The 16,922-nt window shown below is 47.2% G+C and overlaps 1 pseudogene; it reads right to left on the minus strand.

The window, feature by feature from the left end:
• The window catches only part of LOC147717605 (E3 ubiquitin-protein ligase TRIM7-like), a 146,550-nt pseudogene extending 130,312 nt beyond the window's left edge, over positions 1–16,238 (minus strand).
• Between the last annotated feature and the right edge of the window lie 684 nt (positions 16,239–16,922).

A 16,922-nucleotide genomic window follows, 5' to 3' on the forward strand; every position in this document is an offset into this window, starting at 1 on the left:
AGGGTGGGGCTCAGGGATGAGCCCTGGGGAACACCACAGGGTAGGCTAAAAGCCTTAGATCTGAAACCCCCACAGCTAAAAGCAATAGTTCACTCTGTCAGGAAGGAGTGGAGGACCTGCAGGGCCTTACCCGAGATTCCCACCTCTTTCAGACGTTGAACCATCCAAGTGGGAGAGACGGTATCAAAAACCGCCAACAGATCGAGCATAATCAGCACTATCGACTGGTTGATTTGCTTGTGGATGTGATCAGTGGCAGCAATAAGGGTAGACTCGGTGCTGTAGTTGGTGCGGAAACCATTTTGGGACTGGTCCAAGAGCTCATGGGAATCCAAGTTTTTTATCAACTCAATGTTGATGAACTTCTCTAGGATTTTTGCTGGGGCTGGAAGAAGAGAAATAGGGCGAAGATTTTTAAGTACAGAGGGGTCAGCATTGTTTTTTTTAAGCAGGGGTGTAACAATTACCTCTTTCCAAGCATCCGGATAGCAGCCAGAACAGAGGGTGTTGTTAAACACCTTGCAAAGAAAGTCAGCAATTGGGTTGGGGACAATCGTGAGAGTGAGGGACGTGCAAGGGTCAGAGGGTGAACCGGACCTGAGGCCCATAAGAAGACCCAAAGTTTGTTGAACAGTGATCTGGGGAAAGGTTGCCAGAGTAGGAAGGGGACTCCCCCTCCCTTGCTCTTGCATGACCTCCACGCCCTTTAATTCTGCCATTTGCATATGGTTGAGCTTTCTAAAGATTTTAAGGACCTTGTCCTCAAAGTAGGTAGGTATTCTATCAGAGAGATCTTGAGAGGGGGGGCAACGCCTGCGTCCCAGAGCGTTCAAATATCTCCTTAATCACCTTGAAGAGCATGCTAGAGGAATTATCTGCAGCAAGGATCTTATTAGTGAAGAAGTGAGCTTTAGCTTGAAAGATGGCTAGCTTATATTTCTGAAGCAGAGCTTTCTGCTTGGTTTTCTCCCTGTTATAAGGGTCTAGCCACAATACTCCAACACGCAATACTGCTGACATTGTGCGTTCACTTCAGAGCCAAACAGATCTAAGCAAGGCTCTCCCTACGGCTGAACTAGACCTTGCACCAGATGGAGATGACAATCATGATCGACCAGTCACCGATGGCTGAATGTATGCTATTCGTGATCGACCAGGCACCAACAGCTGAGTTTGTCCGCACTGGCATTCAGAGAACCTTCCAGGTGTTTAATATTAGGGATAGGCTCTGATGTTCCAGACATGTCCAGAGGCGGAGAGCCTCTTGACAAATGGTCCACGAACCCACCCGCCCTGTTTGCTGCAGTACCACATGATGGTGGTGTTGTCTGTGAACACCTGTACCACTTTCCCTTTGAGAGAGGGAAGCAATGCTTTCAGTACCAGTCTGATCACCCGGAGCACCAAAAGGTTGATATGGAAACCGGACTCCGCTGATGACCATACGCCTATGATCTCTGCCTCTCCCAGGTAGCCGCCACGTCCCAGCACCGTCACCACCATCACCACCCCACCATTGCTGGTTGGGTAAGCAAGAGGGATCTGCCTCTGACCCAATCTGATTTTGAATAAATATTATAGAAAAATAACTTTGAAAAAGTTACATTTTCCCTATCGAAAGTTCCTGGAAGCTTATTTGCATTTGCTCTCCAACTTCTCCATCTAGAAATTAGCATTTGAATAGGTGTGGATGAGGTGTTAATTTCCTCCCAGGAGTTATACAATAGATCACTGTGACAGACAGGTTGACCTGAATGGGCAGAGTTGACTCCTTTGCCTTCAGTAGACTGGGGGTGAGGGGCTGTGAGCATCCTTTTTGACATTACAGTGTCAAATACTGCTCGACAGGAGTGCTGGATTAACACACAGGACAAAGAAATGGACCCCAAGGGTCATATTACTGACCTCCTATTTGACCTATATGAGCTCCTGTTTGACCTACATGGATAAAACAAGCTACAAGACACCTTTCCACAAATGTCCAGCTGACCAGTGACCTCTGCCTGATGCCCCATGAGTCTTTGAGTGCTTTCCCTGAAGTGCTGTTGGGCTTTAAAAGTGTACTCCACTGGTGGACTGGGATTTAAAAGACTGAGTGAGTCATTGGGATTGAGTGAAGTGTAGCAAATATAAACACTTATGATGTGCTGTACAATTTGGATATGAAGGAGCATATCATTAGTAACTGTTTTACAGAGTTGCACCAGAACCTAATGGACACCAAGTTCACTGTGCCAAGAGACTTGGGAAGAAAGCTGACGTCTTGATCAGTTGCAGGAGTGACACAGGAAGGGTGGTTCAGATTATTTTTCACAGAGAGTAGGGGAAGGCCAGGAGAACAGAGAAAAGTTCTAGAAAGTGCCTCAAAAGGGTTTTTAGAGGAAGGATTCTCAGACCTCGTCAGGGCATTGGAGGGAAGGTTTTGATTGGTGGGAGCCCTTTACTCCATGCTGGTGTTATGACCATCTCCAATCAATGCATAAGAAGGGAGACGTTGTATGTTCCTGGAAGATTCCTCCATAGAGGAGGCCGATGCAGCCATAAGGGAGGTTATTCCCAGTTAGAGATGGTAGAACATTCACTAGTATCTCTTAGTAGTTGGACCCAGAAGGTAATCTGGTGATCTCTGATGGTAGTAGACATCACTTCAAGGAGATCACAGCGAATGGGGCCCCAGCCAGACAATAGACGAAGTAAGGCTGGTTTCCCCAGAACAGTATCTGCCAGTTCAGGTCTGTTACTTAACCAAGACACTGGGGAAAGACTTTTTCTACCTTATGGCTCTGGTGTGCCAAGACAGGGAGGGGGTACTACCCAGAGAAAAGTCATTGTCAGCCCCTAAATGCCTATGGACTGCATCCTTGGGAATGAGCTCCTACCAGCAGAAAAACCTCTGGGAGTGGCGGTTTACCAGGAAACTGCAAAAACACAGATTTCTAGAGGTACTGTACCTAAATGGAGGCTATGACTACCCAGATGAAGAGTAAGGGGCAGGGACATCTTAAGGATTTCAGAGGCCCTGGGCCAAAAGAATTTTGGGGGCCCCTGCTAGGATCAGCTTTGAGTTGTGATCCAGTCTCAGCTCTTTCATACACTCATTGCCCACTGCAAAGGCACACTGGTCCAAATTCTAAATATGTTTGCATTTACTATTCAGGGATAGTGCCGTGTTGTTCAATATTATAATGCAGCAGCAGCTCACTAATACTACTGTAAATAATCTTTGTGCCCGGCTTCCATTTCTCATATGTGAGGTTCTGTTTTGAGCTAAAACAAGCTTTTCATGGATGTTTCATAGTTTTGAAAAACAACCATTTCTCCACAAAATGTCAGCAATAGACTCCCATACATCACTCACATGAAAAATAAATGAGAGGAAATGGTATTTAAAACAATCTGTTTATGAACTATTCAAGGTCATCAGGGCAAGACTATCTACATAACAGGGTTGGTTCTATCAGGGGGTCCACTAAAGGCATGGGCCCTCCGTCAGGGCCCACTTTGGCCATGCTTAAAATATCTCTGGGTAGGAGATGGATGTCATCCACAGTGGGTAGACGAGTGGGTCAGGGTTTACTTGTTCTGAGAGGAGTTTTAAGAACACAATGATTTCTATGTGGTCAAAATGGTCCTAGAAAAAGATGCAAGAATTTGCGTCAGACATGGGAGCAATAGTTATGATTTTTGGGCGGTGTGGAGGGGGCAATTAATGCTGGAGGGAGCAATAGGGACCCCCTACAGCCAGAACTCCTTGTACTTTGTATAAATTGCTTCTGAGGAGTTCTCCTATGTGTTGTCAATGTGATGAATATATTTTTAAAACAAGTCACCCTCACTTATCCCCATCACGTTTGTTTTCACTTTTAGTATGTGAGTTCCTGAACTATAGTTCTGTTTAAAATAAATTGCATCGTTTTGTAATCTACTCTTGTCCTTGTGTATACACTCTACAGCTCCCTCTAGCATTAAATGCCTCCTCAAAGCCCCCCAAAAAAATCATAACTATGATAGGCCACATAGGAACCATTGTTTTCTTAAAACACTGATTCACCCCAGGTTCAACTATTGTTTTCCATACCACGTGTTCTGAGAGGAGAGCACCCCATGACTGATCCAGGGGAGGCCACTCTTGAATGTGCTGCCTGTGCTGTCACAGAGAAAGAGGACAGGAGACCTGTGCCAAGAAGATCACTACATGACAGAGACAGAGCTATCCCTTTGACAGGGACTGTGTGTCCCTCCTATAGTCCACAAGGCAGGGTGCATGGTATTTACAAGAAGGAGGGGTATAAATTTAATGGTAACTTCCTTACAGTGATTTCAATCTAAAAGCTATTTTTATTGTGACAGGTTTAGCTGTCATGTGCAAAAAAACAGTTTACAGATTAACGTCCTAATACTGCATCTCAGGAATTAGACTAGCTAAAAATAATTTTTAACAGATATTTCTAATAGTTATTAAAAGTCCAATTCAATGGGGACGTCTAATTTTAAAAACATATCAAGGAAAATTAGCTTTTAATAAGTTACCTTTTCCCTGTCTGAATTTCCTTGGGGCTAATTTGCATTTACTCTCGAACTTCCTCCAGCCACTAATTAGCATTTGAATAGTTGTGAGTGAGGTTTGAAATTTTTCCAAGGAGCTCTATAATAGGTCACTGTGATTGACAGGTCGATCAGAACGGTCAGGGATGATTCCTTTTGAGGTTAACAGAATGGCGGGACTGTGAGCATCCTTTTTGATGTTACAGTGTCAAATCTTGATTGACAGGTCTGCTGGGTGTACACTTAACAGACACAGTACAGGAGGCCAAGACAATTCTTGTATGGCTGCTTTAATTCTACCAGACATTTGCCTCTGGGTTTATTGGGGGTTCATTGGCTGCTTTAAAAGAGATTTTAATGTTAGATGTAGGAGAACACTAGGAGAACCATAGTACTGTCCACACACATCCCCAGCCATCCGAGTCCAAGTTTAGTGTGGTTCCAGGCCTTCACTATCTTGAAATTGCAACAAAGTAGATGTGTCCCCAGAAACTTTTACCCTATTGGTTAAGGCGAGCCCAGGAGTCATTAGCACCCACTAGCTCATGCCAGGCATTATTATGGCATCTCCAGGTACTCACTTCAGAGCACTGCTGAACCTGAGGAAGAACAGAAGAGGACTGGACCTGCTGTATGTGACATGAAAGGAGACCTGAAGGACTGAGCTGCCTCCTTCTGGTTCTTAGGACAAAGACGTTGTCTCCGAGGGTCAGTCAGACCTCTACCTCCAGCTATAGGTATGCAAGCTGTAAGATGCCTTTCCTGCAACAGGCCAGCTGACCAGAGGCAACTGGACATGGACTGAGCATTACTATTGGCCTCTGCCTGACCTCCTGCGATCTCTAAGTGCCTCCATTGAGATCCTGGTCGGCTTTAGAAGTGTGCTCCCATGGTGAATTGAGACTTAAAGGATTGAAGCCCTGATTTAGACTTTTGTGGCCGGAGGTAAATCAGTCTGTATGGCAGAGTACGTTACTCCTTCTATACTGAGGGTCCTCACCTGCTAAATTTAGAGATGTCTGCCATCCCAGCTGACATCTCTTAACACTGGCAAGAACAGCCATGATGGCAGCGATTGTCAATGTATTAAAAGTTTGAAGGACAGTATTTGTCAGAATGGAATGGAATACATTTTTATATAGCGCAATAGCTACCCGCAGGCGTCCTAGCGCTTTAACAGAATACAAGTGGGTGGCGCGGGTCGAGGTTATCTGCTGAAGAAAAAGGTTTTTAATTTTCTACGGAAAAGCAGGATGTTAGGTTCAGATCGGCTAGAGAGTGGGAGGGAGTTCCAGAGCCTGGCCGCGTTTGTTGAGAACATTCTTCCTCCACTTCTTTCTTTTTTGAACCTAGGAATGATGACTTGGAAGGCGAGGGTCGACTTCAGCTGCCTGTTGGGGTGGTAGGGGGTGATTAAGGTATGATTCAGGGTTGCTCCTTTCCTCCAGTAAGCACGGTGGGCGATGCACATGCTTTTAAAGATGACTCTATCCTTTACTGGCAGCAAGTGAAGGGCTCTTAATTCAGATTTCACTGATTGCCGTCTGGGGATGCGTAGGAGAGTACGAGCCGCGCAGTTTTGGATAACCTGCAGTTTTTTTAGGGTGGATTCGGGGGCTCCTAGGTAAAGGGCATTTCCGAAGTCTACCCGGGATAGGATTAGACCCTGGACCAAGATCTGTATGGCCTTGAAAGGGAGGAGCGGTAGGATCTTTCGTATGAGTCTCATAATACCTATACAGGTGGCTGCTAGTTTGGTTGCTTGGTGGCCGAAGGTTAATGCGTTGTCCAGCCAGATGCCCAGGCTCTTGATGGAATTCACGGCTGGGGGTGCGGGGCCTAGTGCTGGCGGCCACAGAGAGTCGATGGATTTTTGGGGGGAGTTACCCAGCACCATTAGCTCTGTTTTGTCGCCGTTCAGCTTCAGGTAGGACTGGCTCATCCAGGTGCATACTGCTTCCATGCAGCCTCTGAGGTCGGCATCTTGGGTGAACCCTATCTGCCAAACATTTAATGTTTTGGGATTTTCAATACCGTACATGCCGTACTGGAACTGGGGATCCATGCACACAAGGGGGCACAACATGTGTGCTCTTGCATGAACCCCCATGCATGGGGCACGAGGTGGTTCTGTAGGGCTCCCTTTATTTCATGACTGCCAGCACTTTCATGGATGAAGAACCTGCATGACACCACTGGCGGTCCTCGTAACTAGTAATATGCATGGCGGTGACACAGCGGAATCGCAAGCATATATTGAGCCCCTGACCGCCGCGTGTTGTCCCTTCGGTTGCGGTTGTGCAACAGCGGGCTGACCGCCAAAGTTGTAGGACCTGCCGGTGTGGTGGTGGCTTTACCACCACAACCGCACCCCCGCGAGTCTGGTGGTTCTCAGACTGCCAGACTCATATTCAGGCTCCTACTCCTGCTTTAACGGGGGAAGAAACAGCTCCTAAAATAAATTTAGTTTATAGTTGATATCTTGTACTTCATAAAGACATGGCTCACGCTCTCGCTGTGGCCCGTACCAAGCAGACCGCCTTCAATCTACTGGAGGGAGAATGCGTCACAGACAGCTGGCTGCCAAGGCTGGCCGCATGAGCGCTCCTGCCACCAGCGGAGTCAAGAAGCCTCACCGCTACTGGCCCGGGACTGTGCTTCTCTGCAGGATCAGCTGCTACCAGAAGTCCATAAACATGCAAGTTTGTGGATGTTACCAGCATTCAGTAATTAATTTGTGAAAAAGTAAGTGCCTGGGCCCTGTTGAGGAGGCCACTTCAGCTTGCACTACTGATTGCCCCTGCCAGCGCTGCCAATGTCAATACTAACAGAACTACTAATGATCTCACCCCTACTGCTGTTACAATTCAGACTATTCCAGGCCATCAAAAGCTATAAGCATGGTCAGGACATCTGGTATTATTACTTTTTCATTGTATAGTGACGCCAACACCGGCTCAAATAACAACTGCCGGCAATTGAGAAGGTCACCTGGCCTGAAACACTGATATACCCATTCAACCAGATACTTGGCATGATGAAAAATCAACCTCACAGACGGATTATATCACTAATTTCAGTGTACTTAACATTCTAAAATTCCATTAATTTTGATTCTGAGACTCAGCTGCTGTCTAAATGTCACACCGTAAGTTACATTTGGGCATACAAAATCTTTTGTGAATCAACATTTGTCAATCAGTTCGATAGACTCACCTGCTGTATCGATCAAAGGTATCAACTCTAGCAGTAGTGCACAGGGAAAAAAGAGAGAAAGAAAAACAAATTAGGCAATGTTTCATTTGTGAAAGAATAAGTGCTAGGGCCCAGAGTATTGCTCAGAAGCTTGTGGCAGGCACTATGCATGTCAGTTTGCCGTATATCAAGGTTGGGTAGTCTTGATTTCACATCAGGCCTTTTTAATCCACCTCAGATGGGTGGGAGATCTTCAGGTGGAGAGCAAGGGTTCCTTAACCTTGGAGTGTATGTCACATTGGGCACAACAGCCGGAGAGTCTAACATCGAACCACTCACAGAGGAGCTCGCCTTTGATATTAAAACATGGTCCCCACTGCCCCTGTTGGGTAAATCTGCCATTTTTAAGAGTGTTTCTGCCGAGATTCATATACCAGCTACAGAACTAACCATATGGAATCCCTTCCTCCCTCATCCAGAAACTGCAGTCCATGCTGCAGAGCTTCCTGGGCGACCAGGAGTTCCCCCACACAGCTCTTACCAAATGCTTTCAATCCACATACCTTAGGGGAATAGGGACTGCAAATATCGAAACATCTTATTGAGCATCACACCTATTGGTTGAATAGTAGAGTGATGCCCACAGTGACCCAGCGTATGCATGGCAGAGAAACACGTCCTGGGAGGTATCCCATTTCATTTTCTTCTATATGGGAGGAGGGCATGACACTCCTGTGGCCACGTTTTTTTTAAAGTTTCGGAAGTCCAAATTACACAGATGGGATGGGAGGGGAGGGCAAACTCACGTAACAGAGGCCTCTGTGGGGGTGGAGGGGGATCTGTTTGACAATGGAGCTCATAGCTGGGGGGCGTAATGGAAGGAACTATCCATAAATCATTCCAAACCCTACAGGTAGAATAAACTTTGCACCAAACGTTTGGGCATATTATCAAGAGGCAGCGATAATTATCGCTGGCCGCTCTTAGGGAGAACTTATTTATCGCCGGCTATAGCTGGCAATTATCGCCATGCTATTGCTGTATTAACAACGCATAGCGCTATGGCGATAATTTTCCAGCAATATCGGTGTTTTCCATGGAACATCGCTGGTTTTATAGCGATGTTACATAGTTGCCATGTGGCTGAGCACTGGAAGGGGGAGTGGAGAAAGGGTCTGGACCACTGCCTGGGTATGGAGAGATTGGTATAAGTGGCTGATATATCTTGAATTGGGCATGATGCATTGTTTCCTTAGTTCTCTGCTACCTGCTGCTGTGTGTGATGTCATAGCGTTAGCATGTTTATGGATTCTTGAGAGATCAGTTGGAGTGAGCAGGCTGAGCAGCAGGAGGCTGCTCCTGGTGGGGCATTGATGTGGCATTTACATGACCCTTGTAACTTGTAACAAGAATGACTATCTCCTTTTAAACTTCATCATAAAACATAGGCTACCTGCCTACGGAGGGTCTTTCTTTCTTTGTAGCTGTGGCCCCTGGTTATCCTCTGAAATTCAGCAAAATCTGGCAGGCATGGACTGATCAGTGGGGGGTATGTGTGGAGTGGATATACTCTGGTATTGAGCAATAACACAAGAGCATGTTTCTTTTCCACAGTCTCTCTTGTGTACTCCTCTTAGCCCCTCCATTGTGCTTCATGTTGCTCTCGCCCCTGTGCTTCTCCCTTACCCACATCTATATTGTGTGCTTCTCCTCCACATTGATTCCTCACTATTGTGCCTTACCCATCCCTTGTTACACTTGTTATTGCCCATATGCTTCAATCCCTCCTCTCCACACATTGCTATCTCGTTGCCCATGTTGTGTACTTCTTCCACCCTCCCCCATTTTGCTTCCGACCCTGCCCTCTGTGATGCTTTCATCCACCCACACCCTCTGTGTTGCTTCGACCACTATCTTCATTGCTTCCCTCACCCATTTTCTTTTTTTTTTAAAAGTCATTTGCACTCCTCTTTTTTTTAATTTACCAACCCATGGCCAGAGCAGCCGCATTATAGCACCTTTTTATTATTTGTTTTCCTCTTTTCCCATGCTGCCCAGCATCACTTAAAAACATTGACAAAGCCAATAGGTTTCAAACTTGAAACCTGTTGGCTTTGGCAATGGTTATTTTGCATTTTTCTTCTGCAGCAAACTATTTTTTATCAGGAATGCAGTGCAAGCCATTGCCAACTTTACTGTCACCAGGATTAGCACCACTACTATTACCATTGCCACCACCTTTACTGGTGGTGGCAGGCAATGGTAATAGTAATACCACCTCCAGCAACATAATTACCACCACCATGGCGACCACACAAAAAGAGGCCTAATGAGGTCCACCCACCTCATCTACTCATAGTCATGCCAAGCTGCTTTAAGTACAAACTGTTTCCACGACCCAGTTCTCCAAGAGGGAGAAAGGTAGAGCAAGTCAAAGGAAGATATGAAAAGAGATAAAAGGGCCAGGAAGAAACCACATATTTGGCATCTGATCTCTTTTCAAGCAAACTCCACTCTGCTCCCCAAACTTCTCTCAGTCTCTCAATACCCACTACAGTGAGTCTATATAACTATTCATTTTGGGGCATGTAACATATAGATATACAAGAAGGGAAGAAACCATGTAAGTGTTTGGGGGTCAGGGGAGGGGGCAGTAATTCCAAACATTCACCTTTCATCTCTGCTCCTCCCCTGGCTTCTAAAAAGAAAAAAATACAAATTCATGTCAGTAAAAGAAGGTAAACAAAAGGGAAAGGGCGGTGTAAATGGCAGAATGTGAGGAGATAGAATCAATAATTCCAGATATTTACCTTCCTCGTCTTCTCTTCTGGTTCCTAAAATGAAGAAGTGCAGATTTAGGTCAGAGAAAGGACAACAAATGATTCCATGAACTCTGTAGCATGTGCTGCTCATGCCAAGACTGGAGATGTTAAGTATAGAGAAAGGATAAACTTGTTTTTCCATTCCTATATCTAACCCTGTAGAGAGGTCAAAAAATGAATGGGCATGGATAGTGACTTAGGGGCATCGTAAACACTCTTCTTCAGCAGCTACAGCGGGAGTGGAGGTCTTGCTGGGCCTTTTCTGTCTGCAACTATGCAGACAAAGGCTCATAAATAATGTGAAAGGGTGCATGAGTGAAAGGATGGATGAACGAGTTTGTGAAAGTGTGGATGGGTAGTTTTATGGATGAGTGGACGTGATGGTGGATGGATGAATAGATAAAAGGGTGGCTGGATGGATAAGTTAAAGAATGGATGGATGAATGAAAGGGAGGATGGATGGATAAAGTGAAGGGGTGGATAGATAAATGAGAGAAAGGATGTACGAGTAAAAGGATGGATGCTGGAGCACCATGAACCCCCAAATTTAGCAGCTACAGCGGGTATGAAGTTCTTGATGGGCCTATTTTCTCTGCAACTTTGCAGGCAAAGGTGAGTGATAGAATGGTATGATGGATGTGAGGGAAAAGGTGGGTGGATGGTGAGTGAAAGAATGGATGAGTAGATGGAGGAATGAATGAAAGGAGGGATGAAAAAATGGATGAGTGACAGGATGGCTGAGTGAATGGGAGGGTGGTTGAATGGACGACAGAGTGAATGAATGAGAGAATGCCTGGAGTGAAAGGGCGAGTGGATGAATGATTGAATGGATGAAAGGATGGATGGATGAATGAGAGGATGGATGGATGAGTTAAAGGATGGATGAGAGAAGGGAAGGATGAGTGAAAAGGTCGGTGGATGGATGAAATGGTGGATGGAAGGAGGAGTAAAAGGGGGTTCGAATGGATGGACAGATGAGTGAAAGCGCGGATGGATGAGTAAGTGAAAGGATGGGTGGATGAGTGAAAGGGTAAGTGGATGGATTGGTGTATTGATTAGTGAAAATATCGCTGGCTGAGTGAAAGGGTGGATGGATGGCTGAGTGAAAGGGTAGATAGATGGATGAGAGAAAAGATGGATGAGAGAAAGGATGGATGAGGATAAGGATGGATGCTGGGGTGTCATGTACCCCCAATTAATGGATGGATGAATGAATGACAAGATGGATGAGTAAAAGAATGGATGGATGGATGAGTGAAAGGGAGGGTGGATAAATGATTGGATGGATGGATGAAGGGGTGGATGAATGAAAGAGGGGATGATGGATTAGAAAAAATATGTGAGGGAATGATTGGTTGTCACGTAAATCATGTGGTAGAGAGTTCCAGATTCTAGGAGTGTTCCCAGAGAAGGCGCATGTGTGAGATTTCTATTTCTTGAATTTGTGTGGGAATGGAAGTAGAGTGTTAGAGCTTCGGAGAAGTCTCTTTTGGCCGAATTTTGAGTTTGTTGGTGAGGGAGAGGGTTTGTTTGTGTAGAAAGCTTTGTGGGTTATGTAGGCAGTTTTTAGCATGTCTTTTGCCTCGACTGGTAGCCAGTTGAGTTTCTTGACAGTGGGAATGATGTGGTCAGAGCACCTCTCCCACGACAGTAGTCTGACCACTGCGTGGAATGTAGCTTTCAAAGGTTTGAGGTGTGTTTTTGGGGCGCCCAAGAGTGTGGTGTTAAATAATCCAACTAGGAAAAGAACAAACAATTGCGCCACAGTCTTTAGGTCTTCAGGGGTTGAAGGGTTTATCTTTTTTAAGATGTTTCAATGTGTAGAAGGCACTTTAAGCAGAGGCATTAATATGCTCTTTCATGTTCAGGCTTTCCAAATGTAATTCCAAGAGATTTGACGGAGTTGGAGATGGATAGTTTGCAGTTTAAAGCAGTGAGGTTGTAAAGCCAGATAACTATGGGGAATGACTTTTCCTTTGGTTGGATGAAGAGGAGTTCAGTTTTATTGGAGCTTAAGGTAGTTGTTGGTCAGCTAGGATTGTACAATGGAGAGAGCGCTGTTTAGGTGCTGGATATCTTTAGCTGACGGAACTTTACTATAGAGCTGGGTGTCATCTGCATAGAGGAGGCAGGCAATTCTGACTTCTTTTAGAATCAATGCAAGGGGTTCCATATAGAGGTTGAATAGGGCAGGAGACAGGATTGACCCTTGAGGAACTCCTGTTGAGACTCGAGTTGCTTGGGAGGTGGAATTGTTTATTATGATTAGCTGTCAGCGTTGGTTCAGGAAAGAAGCAAATCATGGAAGGACAGGGTTATTGATACTGCAATGCCTGCATGCTGTGAGAGGGTGTTTAGGAGAAAGTTATGGTTGATGCTATCAAAGGCAGCCGAGAAGTCCAGGAGGACTAGAAGGCATGCCCGGCTGTCATTCAGAAATCTGTTTAGGTCGGTAATGATGTTTAGTATTGCAGACTTTGTACTGCAGTCTTTCCTAATCCCCCGATTGAAAAATACAACCTGCGCAACACTTTCCAACATGGTTGTTGAGTTGTGCAAGGACACATTTTTCGATAGTTTTGACAAGGAGAAGGAGGTTAGCTGTAAGCCCGTAATTGTTAAGGTAATTTTGATCAGCATCTAGCTTTTTGAAGAGAGGGGTGACTTGGCCTAGTATGAGGGAGTCTGGCATGGAGTCGCTCAATAAGGAGGAGTTAATGATTTTGGCCCCTGTAGGAGCGAGTAACATTTTTGACAAGCGCAGCAGGAAGAGGGTCGAGAGGTAAGATGTTGGCTTCATGCAAGCACGTAATTTGAGGACTTCTGCTTCAGGGATATATTTAAATTCGGTCAAACCTGCATAGTTTTTCAGTTGCAAGGGGTTGAGGTTGATGTTCTGTATTGCTGAGGGGGAGAGTTTGTGGCGATAACCATTAGTTGGAGGTGAGGTGCTGGGACATCTTTGGTGTAGGGTGGGGAGGTGGACGGGTCCAGTGAGAGTTCGATGTTAGTTATTTTTTTCAGGAAAGAATGTTGCAGACTCTTCACAGTGGTAAGTAGTGTCATTAATTGGATTTGGAGGGAAAGAGGAAGTTTGCTGTTTGATGATGTTAAAGAGGTCTTTATATCTGTTCCTAAAACGGTCATGTTGAGCTCGAAAGAAGGAGGACTTTTCTCTGAAGATGTGTTTTTTTGTATTTGTGGAGTTTGGCTCCGAGAAGCGAAAGGTTGGTTAGCAAGAGTTGCTGTCTCCAGTTTCTTTCAGCTAATCAAATTTGTCGCAACTTTGTTAAGGTATTTCTTGAACTAATATCTGGAAGGGATATTTGTTGAATTTCAGATGGGCAACTGTGTCAAGGAGTTCTGCCATTTTTGTGTTTTAGAGGGAGGTGAGGTCATCAGCAGAAGAGAGGTTGGGTGGAGGTAGGATTTGGGAGCTGACTAATGCTTCTTAATTCTGCCCGGGGAAGTCTATCTATATTCCTCACCCAGTGCTTTAGGACGGATAGTTTGAGGGTGTACCTTGGGGTGGTTGACATAGTGAACAAACTCCGGACAGCCACGCAGCACACAAGGACGCCATCCGCAACCACCACTACCTCATCAGGGCGGCCAAGATGACCTCCTTCAAAGACTGCCTCGACAACAACACACACAATATCAAGGAGCTCTTCAACATCGTGAAGGAACTCTCCAACCCCAGCTCCAACACCAACGACATCCCGCCGTCGCAAGCCCAGTGCCACTCCCTCGCCACCTTCTTCCACCGCAAGATACCAGACATCCACGACAGCTTCAACACCCAGACAGTCCCAACAGACAGCAACACAACAGACCCGCCGTACACCATCGACCACGACCCCCTGCTAACCTGGGCCAGCGTGAGCATCAATGACACCTTCAACACCATGCGCTCAATCCACTCTGGCTCTCCGTCGGACCCATTCCCGCACCACGTCTTCAACAGAGCAAGCAGCACCATCGCACCCCACCTGTGCAATGTCATCAATCTCTCCCTCGAGACCGCGACCTTCCCAGAGATCTGGAAACACACCAAGATCAACGCCCTACTCAAAAAACCTAAGGCAGACCCAAGAGACCTCAAGAACTTTCAGCCCATCTCTCTGCTCCCCTTCCCGGCCAAGGTCATCAAGAAAACCATCAACAGACAGCTAACCCTATACCTCGAAGAAAACAGAATCCTGGACCCTTCCCAGTCCGGGTTCCGTAGCAACCACAGCACCGAGACTGCCCTCATCACCGCCACCGACGACATAAGGATCCTGCTGGACAACGGCGAGACCGCAGCACTCATCCTCCCAGACCTCTCTGCCGCCTTCGACGCTGTCTGCCACCGCACACTACGCGCACGCCTCCACGCCGCAGAGATCCGAGACAAGGCTCTGGATTGGACCACCTCCTTCCTCTCCGGCAGAACCCAGAGTGTCTGCCTCCCCCATTCCATTCCAAAGCCTCTGAGATCATCTGCGGCGTACCCCATGGATCCTCCATCAGCCCAACACTGTTCAACATTTACATGGCCCGCTCGCACACGCAGCCCGACAGCACAACCTCAACATAATCTCCTACACCGACGACACTCAGCTGATCCTCTCCCTCACCAAGGACCCCATCACAGCCAAAGCCAACCTCCATGAAGAAATGAAGGCCGTCGTCGACTGGATGAAGACCAGCCGTCTGAGGGGGGTGTGGCCAGCAGCCGAGCATGGCGGTCGCTTGCTAGGAGAGCTCCGGACTCGAGCCTCCAAAATCCTGTTTTATATATGCCCAAAGTAATAAGTGGATGCCGGTAGCTGCGGTGTGAGACCGTGGGGCGAGCCTGGATACTTGGCGCTGACTACATGCGGCAGAGGGGGTACGGTGCTCTAGGGTCGCCGAAGCCGCGTGGTGCAAGCAGAAAAGGTGCAGAGGCCCGGAGCGGAGAACCAACGCCACGGATTCTGTGGACCATTATCCCGGGGCAGGAGAGGCGGCATCGGACGGCGCGGTCGGCGGGGCACATCTCTGAGAGTGCCAACCGAGCCCTTGCTACACTGCGACTACAACCGCGCAAACGGGTGAGGTGGAGCCTGAGGCGGGGTTCCGGGACGCGCGCCTACGCGAGCCTGGGGATGTGGTGAGGCCTACTTTCCTCTGATGGCGGACCCCGGAGAGGCGCGACTGGCCGGGACGCGGCGACCCACGCATTGGAGCCTGCAACAAGGCATGAACAGTGAGGGAGGAGGATTGAAGACTCTAACCCCTGAAGTTACGGTGTAGGACTTGGGCGGACGTTGGTGCTGCAGCCCGGCGGGAGTGCCCTGTGAGGGTGGTGGCCATTTGCGATCACACCGCATACTGCCTGGGAATGGAGATGTAGAGAGAGGATTGCCCCTTCGTGCCCTCCCAGAAGTGTCTGAAGCAGACTGACGGACGACCACCCCACGCTGCTTATGCTATGGGTAGAGATGGGTGTAGTATAGAAAGCTTTGCTGTACCCACGTAGGAAGCTCTACTCGGCTAATATCTACATACCAATGCTGGCCTGATACTCAGTGAGTACTTGTTGGGACATACAACGTGCTGATCTACCATAGTGCTGGGCCTGGAAGAACCTGGGAGGAGCAGAGCACTATCACGGGTGTTGTCGCCGGGCGGTATACCTAACGGCGCCATTGCTATTCTCCTTGCCTCCTGAGCTGGGCCGCGGAGGTAGCATTGCCCAGAGCAACAAACAACGCTGTGGTTGATAACTGCCCCACTACAGTTTGCTGCGACGCCAGACGGGGACTGAGAGGTCTATGAACCCTATGTGAACGCGGGCAATGCACACAGGGGGCAAGTACAGCCTAGCAGATTTGTTACCTCCACGAAACCAGCAACTGTGTAGTTTTTTACATGTGTGGGGAGAGAGGCGATTTGTTGTGGACCCTTCTTGTTCAGTATCCCTACTCCAGTACATAATTACTCCAAGAGCAATGGGCAAGGTGGGACGTGCCAAGCTGAAGCAGCAAGACCAGAGTGATGCAGACCAGACACAAATAGGCCCTGGTGATACAGACGAGGTAATGAGCTCTGGATATGTACCGCCGACTAAGAAGTCTAGCACAGAAGATAAGGTGGATCTTATTCTAAGAGAGGTGCGTGACACACGGAAAGCACTAGAGCTTCAAATGGGGTCCCTATCCACAGGATTAAACTTGCTCAGAGCGGACCATGTCAAGACGGCGGAAACAGTGAAAGCGTACGGAATAACACTGTCGCAAACGGAGACAGATGTGAAACAGTTGCAAACACAGGTGGCCACTTTACTAGAGCGAGTGGAAGATGCGGAAGGGAGGGCACGAAGAAATAACATCC

This window comes from Lissotriton vulgaris, chromosome 5, assembly GCF_964263255.1.
Source record: "Lissotriton vulgaris chromosome 5, aLisVul1.2, whole genome shotgun sequence".
NCBI lineage: Eukaryota > Metazoa > Chordata > Amphibia > Caudata > Salamandridae > Lissotriton > Lissotriton vulgaris.